We start from the raw sequence: 17,452 nt of genomic DNA, 5'->3' as shown, positions 1-17,452 counted from the left end.
TTACCTCCTCTGATTGTATAACCCTACTATCCCCCTTCATGAAAATGTTCATGTCTTATGGATGCATACTATACCTTTTATTATCAATCCCAACACACCCTCCCTTTTGGGTTTCTGTACCCCACCTCATTTCAAAAAATTTAACTTACACTGAAAAATATATATTACGCTTCTAGCGACACCCTGCGCCTAAATCTATCTATTTCATCTGCAGCTCACATTTTCAACTACAACCCAGATTTATTATGGAGTCTGTGCCAGAATTCTGGTGTAGCACCGATCCGTGCTTGAAAATGGCTCTATTGATGAGCTGAAACGTTGCACTTTATTCTGCCGTGGGTAAATAAAAATCACTTTGAATTCACCGGAGTGTTGCCTCACCATATTTTTTTTAGAGTTTAAGATAGGGGCATCTGAAGTTACACTTCCTCTTCAGTTTCTAAACTTGACTCATCTCTGGCAAAATATGACTCTTTTTTGCTCACTTTCACATGACTTTTTTTATATAGGTAAACTGATAGGATTCCACATAAAAGAGCAAATTCTAAAAAGCACATTTCATATAATTCCTGAGGAAATAGTTGTTTCCCAGGTTCCATATAGCCCAGCAAAGCTGCTCCTGACACATCATTCATCATAGCTAAATGCACCAGCATATGAAAAATGTGCCCCGTTGAATTCTAAGTGGGGTCTATTGCCAGTGTTATCCCAGGTAGGCAGTACTGGAGGACTGTGTAATTATACATTTGTGTGTCCTATTGGTAACATGTTATGTATGTTATCAGATGAATACAAGAAACTTTGCAATATATTTTATCAGAGCAAAATGACACTTTTTCTATTCATTTCTGCTTTTTCATCTTAATCTCCACCCACCAGTTAACAGGACACTGCAGATTCAAAGACAGAGACTTCACAGGAAACGCAGCATCAAAATGACAATGAAAAGTCTCAATATTCCCAGAAAAGTATTGCTCCTCCTCCCCACACACAGGACAACTACTGATCACAGCAAAGTTTGGTAACAGGTGAGCAACTTCCAGAGCTGTGCCTCCTGTCATTGTCTCCCACTTATTATAATTAATATTGCCCCCCTTCCTCTAGGACCTTAATCCTAATGTCTTCCTTTATTTAGCCCCTTCTTATAAGAACCCCCTTTCACTAGTCACTACTAATAAATAACCTTTATTTGTCCCTTTCCTCTTATAAAGTCCTGTATTTCTGGAGAAAACCTTATGGTGCTAGATTTCTGGTTCTGTATTTCTGTGTGCAGTTTGGTTTTGGTGCTATATTTCTGTAGTGATCACGTCATGGCTCAAATCCTCTAAACTGGCCATAGATGTAACAGTTTTGTAGAATTCCATCACTTATTTATCAAGCAGTGTATTTGTTATTTTGTGTTATTTACATTAGTGTAACTATCTGTGTCTTGTGTCCATCAATGATGCAGATTCTGAGGACACAATGTGAAATGATCTGCATTGTAATCATAGATCGTTCCACTTATGGCTTAAGACACGTATGATGGTAGTGGAGTGGACCTCATGACATGTATGATGGTAGTGGAGGGGACCTCATGACATGGATGATAGTAGTGGAGGGGACCTCATGACATGTATGATGGTAGTGGAGGGGACCTGATGACATGTATGATGGTAGTGGAGGGGACCTGATGACATGTATGATGGTAGTGGAGGGGACCTGATGACATGTATGATAGTAGTGGAGGGGACCTCATGACATGTATGATGGTAGTGGAGGGGACCTGATGACATGTATGATGGTAGTGGAGGGGACCTCATGACATGTATGATGGTAGTGGAGGGGACCTAATGACATGTATGATAGTAGTGGAGGGGACCTGATGACATGTATGATGGTAGTGGAGGGGACCTGATGACATGTATGATAGTAGTGGAGGGGACCTGATGACATGTATGATGGTAGTGGAGGGGACCTGATGACATGTATGATGGTAGTGGAGGGGACCTGATGACATGTATGATGGTAGTGGAGGGGACCTCATGACATGTATGATGGTAGTGGAGGGGACCTGATGACATGTATGATAGTAGTGGAGGGGACCTGATGACATGTATGATGGTAGTGGAGGGGACCTGATGACATGTATGATGGTAGTGGAGGGGACCTGATGACATGTATGATGGTAGTGGAGGGGACCTCATGACATGTATGATGGTAGTGGAGGGGACCTGATGACATGTATGATAGTAGTGGAGGGGACCTGATGACATGTATGATGGTAGTGGAGGGGACCTGATGACATGTATGATGGTAGTGGAGGGGGACTCATGACATGTATGATAGTAGTGGAGGGGACCTCATGACATGTATGATGGTAGTGGAGGGGACCTCATGACATGTATGATGGTAGTGGAGGGGACCTGATGACATGTATGATAGTAGTGCAGAGGACCTGATGACATGTATGATGGTAGTGGAGGGGACCTGATGACATGTATGATAGTAGTGGAGGGGACCTAATGACATGTATGATGGTAGTGGAGGGGACCTGATGACATGTATGATGGTAGTGGAGGGGACCTGATGACATGTATGATAGTAGTGGAGGGGACCTAATGACATGTATGATAGTAGTGGAGGGGACCTTATGACATGTATGATGGTAGTGGAGGGGACCTGATGACATGTATGATGGTAGTGGAGGGGACCTGATGACATGTATGATAGTAGTGGAGGGGACCTGATGACATGTATGATAGTAGTGGAGGGGACCTAATGACATGTATGATAGTAGTGGAGGGGACCTGATGACATGTATGATGGTAGTGGAGGGGACCTGATGACATGTATGATGGTAGTGGAGGGGACCTGATGACATGTATGATGGTAGTGGAGGGGACCTGATGACATGTATGATAGTAGTGGAGGGGACCTGATGACATGTATGATAGTAGTGGAGGGGACCTAATGACATGTATGATAGTAGTGGAGGGGACCTGATGACATGTATGATGGTAGTGGAGGGGACCTGATGACATGTATGATGGTAGTGGAGGGGACCTGATGACATGTATGATGGTAGTGGAGGGGACCTGATGACATGTATGATGGTAGTGGAGGGGACCTGATGACACGTATGATAGTAGTGGAGGGGACCTGATGACATGTATGATAGTAGTGGAGGGGACCTGATGACATGTATGATAGTAGTGGAGGGGACCTCATGACATGTATGATGGTAGTGGAGGGGACCTGATGACATGTATGATAGTAGTGGAGGGGACCTGATGACATGTATGATGGTAGTGGAGGGGACCTGATGACATGTATGATGGTAGTGGAGGGGACCTGATGACATGTATGATGGTAGTGGAGGGGGACTCATGACATGTATGATAGTAGTGGAGGGGACCTCATGACATGTATGATGGTAGTGGAGGGGACCTCATGACATGTATGATGGTAGTGGAGGGGACCTCATGACATGTATGATGGTAGTGGAGGGGACCTCATGACATGTATGATGGTAGTGGAGGGGACCTCATGACATGTATGATGGTAGTGGAGGGGACCTCATGACATGTATGATGGTAGTGGAGGGGACCTCATGACATGTATGATGGTAGTGGAGGGGACCTCATGACATGTATGATGGTAGTGGAGGGGACCTGATGACATGTATGATGGTAGTGGAGGGGACCTCATGACATGTATGATGGTAGTGGAGGGGACCTGATGACATGTATGATGGTAGTGGAGGGGACCTGATGACATGTATGATGGTAGTGGAGGGGACCTGATGACATGTATGATAGTAGTGGAGGGGACCTGATGACATGTATGATAGTAGTGGAGGGGACCTCATGACATGGATGATAGTAGTGGAGGGGACCTGATGACATGTATGATAGTAGTGGAGGGGAGCTCATGACATGTATGATAGTAGTGGAGGGGACCTGATGACATGTATGATAGTAGTGGAGGGGACCTGATGACATGTATGATAGTAGTGGAGGGGACCTGATGACATGTATGATGGTAGTGGAGGGGACCTGATGACATGTATGATGGTAGTGGAGGGGACCTCATGACATGTATGATGGTAGTGGAGGGGACCTCATGACATGTATGATGGTAGTGGAGGGGACCTCATGACATGTATGATGGTAGTGGAGGGGACCTCATGACATGTATGATGGTAGTGGAGGGGACCTGATGACATGTATGATAGTAGTGGAGGGGACCTCATGACACGTATGATAGTAGTGGAGGGGACCTGATGACATGGATGATTGTAGTGGAGGGGACCTCATGACATGTATGATAGTAGTGGAGGGGACCTCATGACATGTATGATGGTAGTGGAGGGGACCTGATGACATGTATGATAGTAGTGGAGGGGACCTGATGACATGTATGATAGTAGTGGAGGGGACCTGATGACATGTATGAGGTATGACCTGATGACATGTATGATAGTAGTGGAGGGGACCTAATGACATGTATGATGGTAGTGGAGGGGACCTGATGACATGTATGATGGTAGTGGAGGGGACCTGATGACATGTATGATAGTAGTGGAGGGGACCTAATGACATGTATGATAGTAGTGGAGGGGACCTTATGACATGTATGATGGTAGTGGAGGGGACCTGATGACATGTATGATGGTAGTGGAGGGGACCTGATGACATGTATGATAGTAGTGGAGGGGACCTGATGACATGTATGATAGTAGTGGAGGGGACCTAATGACATGTATGATAGTAGTGGAGGGGACCTGATGACATGTATGATGGTAGTGGAGGGGACCTGATGACATGTATGATGGTAGTGGAGGGGACCTGATGACATGTATGATGGTAGTGGAGGGGACCTGATGACATGTATGATAGTAGTGGAGGGGACCTCATGACATGTATGATAGTAGTGGAGGGGACCTAATGACATGTATGATAGTAGTGGAGGGGACCTGATGACATGTATGATGGTAGTGGAGGGGACCTGATGACATGTATGATGGTAGTGGAGGGGACCTGATGACATGTATGATGGTAGTGGAGGGGACCTGATGACATGTATGATGGTAGTGGAGGGGACCTGATGACACGTATGATAGTAGTGGAGGGGACCTGATGACATGTATGATAGTAGTGGAGGGGACCTGATGACATGTATGATAGTAGTGGAGGGGACCTCATGACATGTATGATGGTAGTGGAGGGGACCTGATGACATGTATGATAGTAGTGGAGGGGACCTGATGACATGTATGATGGTAGTGGAGGGGACCTGATGACATGTATGATGGTAGTGGAGGGGACCTGATGACATGTATGATGGTAGTGGAGGGGGACTCATGACATGTATGATAGTAGTGGAGGGGACCTCATGACATGTATGATGGTAGTGGAGGGGACCTCATGACATGTATGATGGTAGTGGAGGGGACCTCATGACATGTATGATGGTAGTGGAGGGGACCTCATGACATGTATGATGGTAGTGGAGGGGACCTCATGACATGTATGATGGTAGTGGAGGGGACCTCATGACATGTATGATGGTAGTGGAGGGGACCTCATGACATGTATGATGGTAGTGGAGGGGACCTCATGACATGTATGATGGTAGTGGAGGGGACCTGATGACATGTATGATGGTAGTGGAGGGGACCTGATGACATGTATGATGGTAGTGGAGGGGACCTGATGACATGTATGATGGTAGTGGAGGGGACCTGATGACATGTATGATGGTAGTGGAGGGGACCTGATGACATGTATGATAGTAGTGGAGGGGACCTGATGACATGTATGATAGTAGTGGAGGGGACCTCATGACATGGATGATAGTAGTGGAGGGGACCTGATGACATGTATGATAGTAGTGGAGGGGAGCTCATGACATGTATGATAGTAGTGGAGGGGACCTGATGACATGTTTGATAGTAGTGGAGGGGACCTGATGACATGTATGATAGTAGTGGAGGGGACCTGATGACATGTATGATGGTAGTGGAGGGGACCTGATGACACGTATGATGGTAGTGGAGGGGACCTCATGACATGTATGATGGTAGTGGAGGGGACCTCATGACATGTATGATGGTAGTGGAGGGGACCTCATGACATGTATGATGGTAGTGGAGGGGACCTCATGACATGTATGATGGTAGTGGAGGGGACCTGATGACATGTATGATAGTAGTGGAGGGGACCTCATGACACGTATGATAGTAGTGGAGGGGACCTGATGACATGGATGATTGTAGTGGAGGGGACCTCATGACATGTATGATAGTAGTGGAGGGGACCTCATGACATGTATGATGGTAGTGGAGGGGACCTGATGACATGTATGATAGTAGTGGAGGGGACCTGATGACATGTATGATAGTAGTGGAGGGGACCTGATGACATGTATGATGGTAGTGGAGGGGACCTGATGACATGTATGATGGTAGTGGAGGGGACCTGATGACATGTATGATAGTAGTGGAGGGGACCTGATGACATGTATGATAGTAGTGGAGGGGACCTAATGACATGTATGATAGTAGTGGAGGGGACCTTATGACATGTATGATGGTAGTGGAGGGGACCTGATGACATGTATGATGGTAGTGGAGGGGACCTGATGACATGTATGATAGTAGTGGAGGGGACCTGATGACATGTATGATAGTAGTGGAGGGGACCTAATGACATGTATGATAGTAGTGGAGGGGACCTGATGACATGTATGATGGTAGTGGAGGGGACCTGATGACATGTATGATAGTAGTGGAGGGGACCTGATGACATGTATGATAGTAGTGGAGGGGACCTCATGACATGTATAATAGTAGTGGAGGGGACCTGATGACATGTATGATGGTAGTGGAGGGGACCTGATGACATGTATGATAGTAGTGGAGGGGACCTGATGACATGTATGATAGTAGTGGAGGGGACCTGATGACATGTATGATGGTAGTGGAGGGGACCTCATGACATGTATGATAGTAGTGGAGGGGACCTGATGACATGGATGATTGTAGTGGAGGGGACCTGATGACATGTATGATAGTAGTGGAGGGGACCTGATGACATGTATGATAGTAGTGGAGGGGACCTCATGACATGTATGATAGTAGTGGAGGGGACCTGATGACATGGATGATAGTAGTGGAGGGGACCTGATGACATGTATGATAGTAGTGGAGGGGACCTGATGACATCTATGATGGTAGTGGAGGGGACCTGATGACATGGATGATAGTAGTGCAGGGGACCTGATGACATGGATGATAGTAGTGCAGGGGACCTGATGACATGTATGATAGTAGTGGAGGGGACCTGATGACATGTATGATAGTAGTGGAGGGGACCTGATGACATGTATGATAGTAGTGGAGGGGACCTGATGACATGTATGATAGTAGTGGAGGGGACACTGATGCAGAGATTAGTATGAGCAGGAGGCAGGGAAAAGGGAAGCAAGGTCACATGAGCTGCAGCAGCAGTCCCCCACCCCCTCTCTGTCCCCGGCACATCACTAGCTGCCAGGGCTGAGGATTATACCAGCTGCCTGCTTCTTCCTGCTCCGCCTGGACCCACAGCACTTCCTGGCTGCCCCAGCACTGGCATCTCCTGGTATGGAGGGGGCACATCATGCCAATCCGTGCGGGCTGAGCTGCCAGGGTCACAATGCTGTGCACTGACTGCAGCACACAGGTTCCAGGGCTGGCATCAGGTAGGTCATGTATGTAGGTAGCAAATGCAGGGATAATGTATGGAAAGATAGCAGAGTGCGGGGATATCCCATGTATGTATCCAGTATAGTGTACACTGATATCCCATGTATGTTTCTATTATAGTGTACAGTGATATCATATATGTATCCAGTATAGTGTACAGTGATATCCCATGTATGTATCTAGTATAGTGTACAGTGATATCCCATATATGTATCCAGTATAGTGTACAGTGATATCCCATATATGTTTCTAGTATAGTGTACAGTGATATCCCATATATGTATCCAGTATAGTGTACAGTGATATCCCATGTATGTATCCAGTATAGTATACAGTGATATCCCATATATGTATCCAGTATAGTGTACAGTGATATCCCATATATGTATCCAGTATAGTGTACAGTGATATCCCATACATGTTTCTAGTATAGTGTACAGTGATATCCCATATATGTATCCAGTATAGTGTACAGTGATATCCCATATATGTATCCAGTATAGTGTACAGTGATATCCCATATATGTATCCAGTATAGTGTACAGTGATATTCCATATATGTATCCAGTATAGTGTACAGTGATATCCCATGTATGTATCCAGTATAGTGTACAGTGATATCCCATATATGTATCCAGTATAGTGTACAGTGATATCCCATATATGTATCCAGTATAGTGTACAGTGATATCCCATATATGTATCCAGTATAGTGTACAGTGATATCCCATGTATGTATCCAGTATAGTGTACAGTGATATCCCATATATGTATCCAGTATAGTGTACAGTGATATCCCATATATGTATCCAGTATAGTGTACAGTGATATCCCATGTATGTATCCAGTATAGTGTACAGTGATATCCCATATATGTTTCTAGTATAGTGTACAGTGATATCCCATATATGTATCCAGTATAGTGTACAGTGATATCCCATATATGTATCCAGTATAGTGTACAGTGATATCCCATGTATGTATCCAGTATAGTGTACAGTGATATCCCATATATGTATCCAGTATAGTGTACAGTGATATCCCATATATGTATCCAGTATAGTGTACAGTGATATCCCATATATGTATCCAGTATAGTGTACAGTGATATCCCATGTATGTATCCAGTATAGTGTACAGTGATATCCCATATATGTATCCAGTATAGTGTACAGTGATATCCCATATATGTATCCAGTATAGTGTACAGTGATATCCCATGTATGTATCCAGTATAGTGTACAGTGATATCCCATATATGTTTCTAGTATAGTGTACAGTGATATCCCATATATGTATCCAGTATAGTGTACAGTGATATCCCATATAAGTATCCAGTATAGTGTACAGTGATATCCCATATATGTATCCAGTATAGTGTACAGTGATATCCCATATATGTATCTAGTATAGTGTACAGTGATATCCCATATATGTATCCAGTATAGTGTACAGTGATATCCCATATATGTATCTAGTATAGTGTACAGTGATATCCCATATATGTTTCTAGTATAGTGTACAGTGATATCCCATATATGTATCCAGTATAGTGTACAGTGATATCCCATATATGTATCCAGTATAGTGTACAGTGATATCCCATATATGTATCCAGTATAGTGTACAGTGATATCCCATATATGTATCCAGTATAGTGTACAGTGATATCCCATGTATGTATCCAGTATAGTGTACAGTGATATCCCATGTATGTATCCAGTATAGTGTACAGTGATATCCCATATATGTATCCAGTATAGTGTACAGTGATATCCCATATATGTATTAAGTACAGTGTACAGTGATATCCCATATATGTATCCAGTATAATGTACAGTGATATCCCATATAAGTATCCAGTCTAGTGTACAGTGATATCCCATATAAGTATCCAGTATAGTGTACAGTGATATCCCATATATGTATCCAGTATAGTGTAGAGTGATATCCCATATAAGTATCCAGTATAGTGTACAGTGATATCCCATATATGTATCCAGTATAGTGTAGAGTGATATCCCATATAAGTATCCAGTATAGTGTACACTGATATCCCATATATGTATCCAGTATAGTGTACAGTGATATCCCATATATGTATCCAGTATAGTGTACAGTGATATCCCATATATGTATCCAGTATAGTGTACAGTGATATCCCATGTATGTATCCAGTATAGTATACAGTGATATCATATATGTATCCAGTATAGTGTACAGTGATATCCCATATATGTATCCAGTATAGTGTACAGTGATATCCCATATATGTATCTAGTATAGTGTACAGTGATATCATATATGTATCCAGTATAGTGTACAGTGATATCCCATATATGTATCCAGTATAGTGTACAGTGATATCCCATATATGTATCCAGTATAGTGTACAGTGATATCGCATATATGTATCCAGTATAGTGTACTGTGATATCCCATATATGTATCAAGTACAGTGTACAGTGATATCCCATATATGTATCCAGTATAGTGTACAGTGATATCCCATATAAGTATCCAGTCTAGTGTACAGTGATATCCCATATATGTATCCAGTATAGTGTACAGTGATATCCCATATATGTATCCAGTATAGTGTACAGTGATATCCCATATAAGTATCCAGTATAGTGTACAGTGGTATCCCATATATGTATCCAGTATAGTCTACAGTGATATCCCATGTATGTATCCAGTCTAGTGTACACTGATATCCCATATATGTATCCAGTATAGTGTACAGTGATATCCCATATATGTATCCAGTATAGTGTACAGTGATATCCCATATATGTATCCAGTATAGTGTACAGTGATATCCCATATATGTATCCAGTATAGTGTACAGTGATATCCCATGTATGTATCCAGTATAGTATACAGTGATATCATATATGTATCCAGTATAGTGTACAGTGATATCCCATATATGTATCTAGTATAGTGTACAGTGATATCATATATGTATCCAGTATAGTGTACAGTGATATCCCATATATGTATCCAGTATAGTGTACAGTGATATCCCATATATGTATCCAGTATAGTGTACAGTGATATCCCATATATGTATCCAGTATAGTGTACAGTGATATCATATATGTATCCAGTATAGTGTACAGTGATATCCCATATATCTATCCTGTATAGTGTACAGTGATATCCCATATATGTATCCAGTATAGTGTACAGTGATATCCCATATATGTATCCAGTATAGTGTACAGTGTTATCCCATATATATATCCAGTATAGTGTACAGTGATATCCCATATATGTATCCAGTATAGTGTACAGTGATATCCCATATATGTATCCAGTATAGTGTACAGTGATATCATATATGTATCCAGTATAGTGTACAGTGATATCCCATATATCTATCCTGTATAGTGTACAGTGATATCCCATATATGTATCCAGTATAGTGTACAGTGATATCCCATATATGTATCCAGTATAGTGTACAGTGTTATCCCATATATATATCCAGTATAGTGTACAGTGATATCCCATGTATGTATCCAGTATAGTGTACAGTGATATCCCATATATGTATCCAGTATAGTGTACAGTGATATCCCATATATGTATCCAGTATAGTGTACAGTGATATCCCATATATGTATTAAGTACAGTGTACAGTGATATCCCATATATGTATCCAGTATAATGTACAGTGATATCCCATATAAGTATCCAGTCTAGTGTACAGTGATATCCCATATAAGTATCCAGTATAGTGTACAGTGATATCCCATATATGTATCCAGTATAGTGTACAGTGATATCCCATATATGTATCCAGTATAGTGTACAGTGATATCCCATATAAGTATCCAGTATAGTGTACAGTGATATCCCATATATGTATCCAGTATAGTGTAGAGTGATATCCCATATAAGTATCCAGTATAGTGTACAGTGGTATCCCATATATGTATCCAGTATAGTGTACAGTGATATCCCATATATGTATCCAGTATAGTCTACAGTGATATCCCATGTATGTATCCAGTCTAGTGTACACTGATATCCCATATATGTATCCAGTATAGTGTACAGTGATATCCCATATATGTATCCAGTATAGTGTACAGTGATATCCCATATATGTATCCAGTATAGTGTACAGTGATATCCCATATATGTATCCAGTATAGTGTACAGTGATATCCCATGTATGTATCCAGTATAGTATACAGTGATATCATATATGTATCCAGTATAGTGTACAGTGATATCCCATATATGTATCCAGTATAGTGTACAGTGATATCCCATATATGTATCTAGTATAGTGTACAGTGATATCCCATATATGTATCCAGTATAGTGTACAGTGATATCCCATATATGTATCCAGTATAGTGTACAGTGATATCCCATATATGTATCCAGTATAGTGTACAGTGATATCCCATATATGTATCCAGTATAGTGTACAGTGATATCCCATATATGTTTCCAGTATAGTGTACAGTGATATCATATATGTATCCAGTATAGTGTACAGTGATATCCCATATATCTATCCAGTATAGTGTACAGTGATATCCCATATATGTATCCAGTCTAGTGTACAGTGATATCCCATATATGTATCCAGTATAGTGTACAGTGATATCCCATGTATGTATCCAGTATAGTATACAGTGATATCATATATGTATCCAGTATAGTGTACAGTGATATCCCATATATGTATCCAGTATAGTGTACAGTGATATCCCATATATGTATCTAGTATAGTGTACAGTGATATCATATATGTATCCAGTATAGTGTACAGTGATATCCCATATATGTATCCAGTATAGTGTACAGTGATATCCCATATATGTATCCAGTATAGTGTACAGTGATATCCCATATATGTTTCCAGTATAGTGTACAGTGATATCATATATGTATCCAGTATAGTGTACAGTGATATCCCATATATGTATCCAGTATAGTGTACAGTGATATCCCATATATGTATCCAGTATAGTGTACAGTGATATCCCATATATGTATCCAGTCTAGTGTACAGTGATATCCCATATATGTATCCAGTATAGTGTACAGTGATATCCCATGTATGTATCCAGTATAGTGTACAGTGATATCGCATATATGTATCCAGTATAGTGTACTGTGATATCCCATATATGTATCAAGTACAGTGTACAGTGATATCCCATATATGTATCCAGTATAGTGTACAGTGATATCCCATATAAGTATCCAGTCTAGTGTACAGTGATATCCCATATATGTATCCAGTATAGTGTACAGTGATATCCCATATATGTATCCAGTATAGTGTACAGTGATATCCCATATAAGTATCCAGTATAGTGTACAGTGGTATCCCATATATGTATCCAGTATAGTCTACAGTGATATCCCATGTATGTATCCAGTCTAGTGTACACTGATATCCCATATATGTATCCAGTATAGTGTACAGTGATATCCCATATATGTATCCAGTATAATGTACAGTGATATCCCATATATGTATCCAGTATAGTGTACAGTGATATCCCATATATGTATCCAGTATAGTGTACAGTGATATCCCATATATGTATCCAGTATAGTGTACAGTGATATCCCATGTATGTATCCAGTATAGTATACAGTGATATCATATATGTATCCAGTATAGTGTACAGTGATATCCCATATATGTATCCAGTATAGTGTACAGTGATATCATATATGTATCCAGTATAGTGTACAGTGATATCCCATATATGTATCCAGTATAGTGTACAGTGATATCCCATATATGTATCCAGTATAGTGTACAGTGATATCCCATATATGTATCCAGTATAGTGTACAGTGATATCATATATGTATCCAGTATAGTGTACAGTGATATCCCATATATCTATCCTGTATAGTGTACAGTGATATCCCATATATGTATCCAGTATAGTGTACAGTGATATCCCATATATGTATCCAGTATAGCGTACAGTGATATCCCATATATGTATCCAGTATAGTGTACAGTGATATCCCGTATATGTATCTAGTATAGTGTACAGTGATATCCCATATATGTATCCAGTATAGTGTACTGTGATATCCCATATATGTATCCAGTATAGTGTACAGTGATATCCCATATATGTATCCAGTATAGTGTACAGTGATATCCCATATATCTATTCTGTATAGTGTACAGTGATATCCCATATATCTATTCTGTATAGTGTACAGTGATATCCCATATATGTATCCAGTATAGTGTACTGTGATATCCCATATATGTATCCAGTATAGTGTACAGTGATATCCCATATATGTATCCAGTATAGTGTACAGTGATATCCCATATATGTATCCAGTATAGTGTACAGTGATATCCCATATATGTATCCAGTATAGTGTACAATGATATCCCATATATCTATCCTGTATAGTGTACAATGATATCCCATATAACTATCCTGTATAGTGTACAATGATATCCCGTATATGTATCCAGTATAGTGTACAGTGATATCCCATGTATGTATCCAGTATAGTGTACAGTGATATCCCATATATCTATTCTGTATAGTGTACAGTGATATCCCATATATCTATTCTGTATAGTGTACAGTGATATCCCATATATGTATCCAGTATAGTGTACTGTGATATCCCATATATGTATCCAGTATAGTGTACAGTGATATCCCATATATGTATCCAGTATAGTGTACAGTGATATCCCATATATGTATCCAGTATAGTGTACAGTGATATCCCATATATGTATCCAGTATAGTGTACAATGATATCCCATATATCTATCCTGTATAGTGTACAATGATATCCCATATATCTATCCTGTATAGTGTACAATGATATGCCATGCATGTCTATAGATATATCCCATTTTTCTATTCAGTATGAGTAAAGTATGCACTGATATTATTACTTTAGAGGGAATGATGATGTCTCACATTTCATAGTAAACGTATAGAGTATACAATGATATCTTCAGTATCTTCAGTATGTGTTGTGAGCATTGATAAGTATATCCGATATATACGTCTTCTGTATATCATCAGTATAGAGGGAGACATTACATCCCCTGTATGTCTTTATTATGAGTGTACAATGATATCCCATTTACTGTATATCTTTAATGTAGTGTTTTGTTATATCCTATATATGTCTTCACTATGAGGGTGCACTAATATCCCATACATGTTTTAGTGATATCCCATTTACAGGTAAGTCATCAGTATGAGTATAACATTATGGGTTTGAGGTTGTAGAAAGATGTCTTCAGTCTGAGTATAGAGTGAGCACTGATATCCCATATAAGGGCGATTCTAAGGCAAAAAAGTACAATAAAAATCATCTTTATTTAATATCACAAGAGCAAGTTGTTACAATAGTGAATATTATATCAATATCAACTATAATGGAACTGTTAACCTCTTAATAACAAAGCCCCAGGCAAATAGTAGAGATCCTGATAATATTTCATACCAACGTCATCCATGAGATCCATGAGTAACCATGCGGGGACATAAATATAGCACAGGTCATACCCATGGACCAGTGGCAGGTGTGTGTGACCAGGGATCCTCCCTGATGTGCCTTTCAGCATCTGAGCCTTTTATAGGTATGTCCTTAGTATAAGTATCTGAGGGGTAAGGTAAGTTTATACAAAATCTTCACTTCTGTAGAGGATACAATAATCACGAGCATATCACGAGTAAAGGGGAAACTAGTTAGGAGAGTAAATATAGTTACAGGGGGTCCCCGGGTTACGTACAAGATAGGTTCTGGAGGTTTGTTCTTAAGTTGAATTTGTATGCAAGTCGGAACTGTATACTTTATAATTGTAGCTCCAGGCAAATTTTTTTGGGTCTCTGTGACTATTGGATTTTAAAAATGTTGGGTTGTCATAAAAACCAGGATTAATAATAAACCTTAATTATAGACACCTGTGATAACAGTTGTAGCTATTTATTGTAACCTGGGACTAAAGTACAATAAATCACCAAAATCCAGAGGTCCGTTTGTAACTAGGGGTCTTCTGTAAGTCGGGTGTTCTTAAGTAGGGGACTGCCTGTATATATAATTGTGGTCAGACCTCGTACACCACAAGTATAGAAATAGCTGTGACTTCCCTCTTTATGCTTTTGCTATAATGCATGTCCATGCAGCATGTACCTATAGTCCGCATTTCGGACTACTTATTCATACCAGAGCAGGATGGAGGCTACTACATAGTCTTAAACGCGCCACCTGCCTTCCATTATATGTTTTTTGTTTTATTTTTTTGCTGTGATCTTAAATAATTTTTTACTTTTTAACTTACCATAAGTGTTCTACTTGGAGTGCAGATACCGGTTCAGTACTGCACCTGTATTATTTTTATTTTCCACTCTGTATGGTATGACAGTATACATGTAAGGTGTGCAGTGATACCCTATATATGGTATTTGACACACGCCAAAACATACTGGTAGGTTGATTAGATTGTGAGCCCCATTGGGGACAGGGACCAATTTGGCAAGTTCTGTGCAGTGCTGTATATATAAAGGAATTATTATTATTATTTATATGCATGTGGTGTTTATGCATGTAGAGTGATTATTGATATGTATATAGAGTGATTATTGATATGTATATAGAGTGATTATTGATATGGAGTGATTATTGATATGCATGTACATGCAGAGGGTTCAATGACAGCCGTTCACTATGTAAACCAATTCCAGATCAATAGACCAGGAGATGTAACCTGTGAAGCGCAGCATATTTTACAGCTGGCTACACAAAGGTTATTCTGGTAGTAGAAAAGGACTTTACACTGATGATTTATAGAACACAAACAGAGGCTTCTTAATGTCCGCCAGCTTTTAAGTGATTTCTCAGCATTTATCTGGCACAGATAACATTAACCATGCAGGGCATGACCATGTAATAGTCTGGAAACGAGGAGATAATTTAATAGTGGAAATATATAATTAATAGGAAGCTTTTATAATGCAAGGAGCGTGTTTAGACATTTGGTAAATGGTGTAAGACTATTGTAGCAGATTGTATTCCAGACCTATCACATTTGGGAAATCATTTGTCTCTGCTCGACGTGAGTCTCCTCCAGCATCATGCACTAAAAATATTTTATCTTCTGTGATATTCATAGAGCAAAATGCGAGTATCCAGGTGTTTCTAGACAACAAGGCCCATGGGGATTAGGCACAGGATTATGATAAAGGAGTAGTCCAGCAACCACTCGGAGATAAGCTAATGTGGATGTCATGTGCGGAGGAGTGTATAGGGTTAGACCTTGTTCACATCCTGTAAGCCATATGGTTCAGGGATACATGTGGTCTAAAAGTGAAAAGCAAAACATTATAGTTCTGATTAACAAGTTCACTTATGAAAGTATACATTTGCCATTATACTAAACAATTCTTTTCTATAGAGGTAAATTTATGCTTTTTTGTAAAGCTATTTGTGCCTTCAAAAAAAACTAACAAAAGATATTCAAAAGAATAATAAAACGACAGATGTAAACGGTTATGATGTGTGCCAAGGCATAATGCTCTACAAAGTAGAGTTTCAATATTTACAGATGATACTAAGCTCTGTAAAGTAATTAATACAGAGGCTGATAGCATTATATTATAGACGAATTTGTGGAGGCTGGAAGTTGGCGGGGACATGGCTGATGAGGTTTAATGTAGATACATGTAAGGTTATGCATTTGGG

General features: G+C 40.1%; 1 protein-coding gene across 1 annotated transcript in view; it reads left to right on the top strand.

The window, feature by feature from the left end:
* The first annotated feature begins 7,492 nt into the window (after positions 1 to 7,492).
* Positions 7,493 to 17,452, top strand: part of TRMT9B (tRNA methyltransferase 9B (putative)) — a 39,683-nt gene continuing 29,723 nt past the window's right edge. Inside the window, exon 1 of the mRNA XM_072123917.1 lies at positions 7,493 to 7,722. The gene's annotated coding sequence lies outside the window, so the exon portion shown is untranslated. The remainder of the gene's footprint in view (positions 7,723 to 17,452) is intronic.

The sequence above is a fragment of the Engystomops pustulosus genome, chromosome 1, assembly GCF_040894005.1.
Source record: "Engystomops pustulosus chromosome 1, aEngPut4.maternal, whole genome shotgun sequence".
Lineage (NCBI taxonomy): Eukaryota > Metazoa > Chordata > Amphibia > Anura > Leptodactylidae > Engystomops > Engystomops pustulosus.
This window is presented reverse-complemented; position numbering and strand designations above follow the sequence as displayed.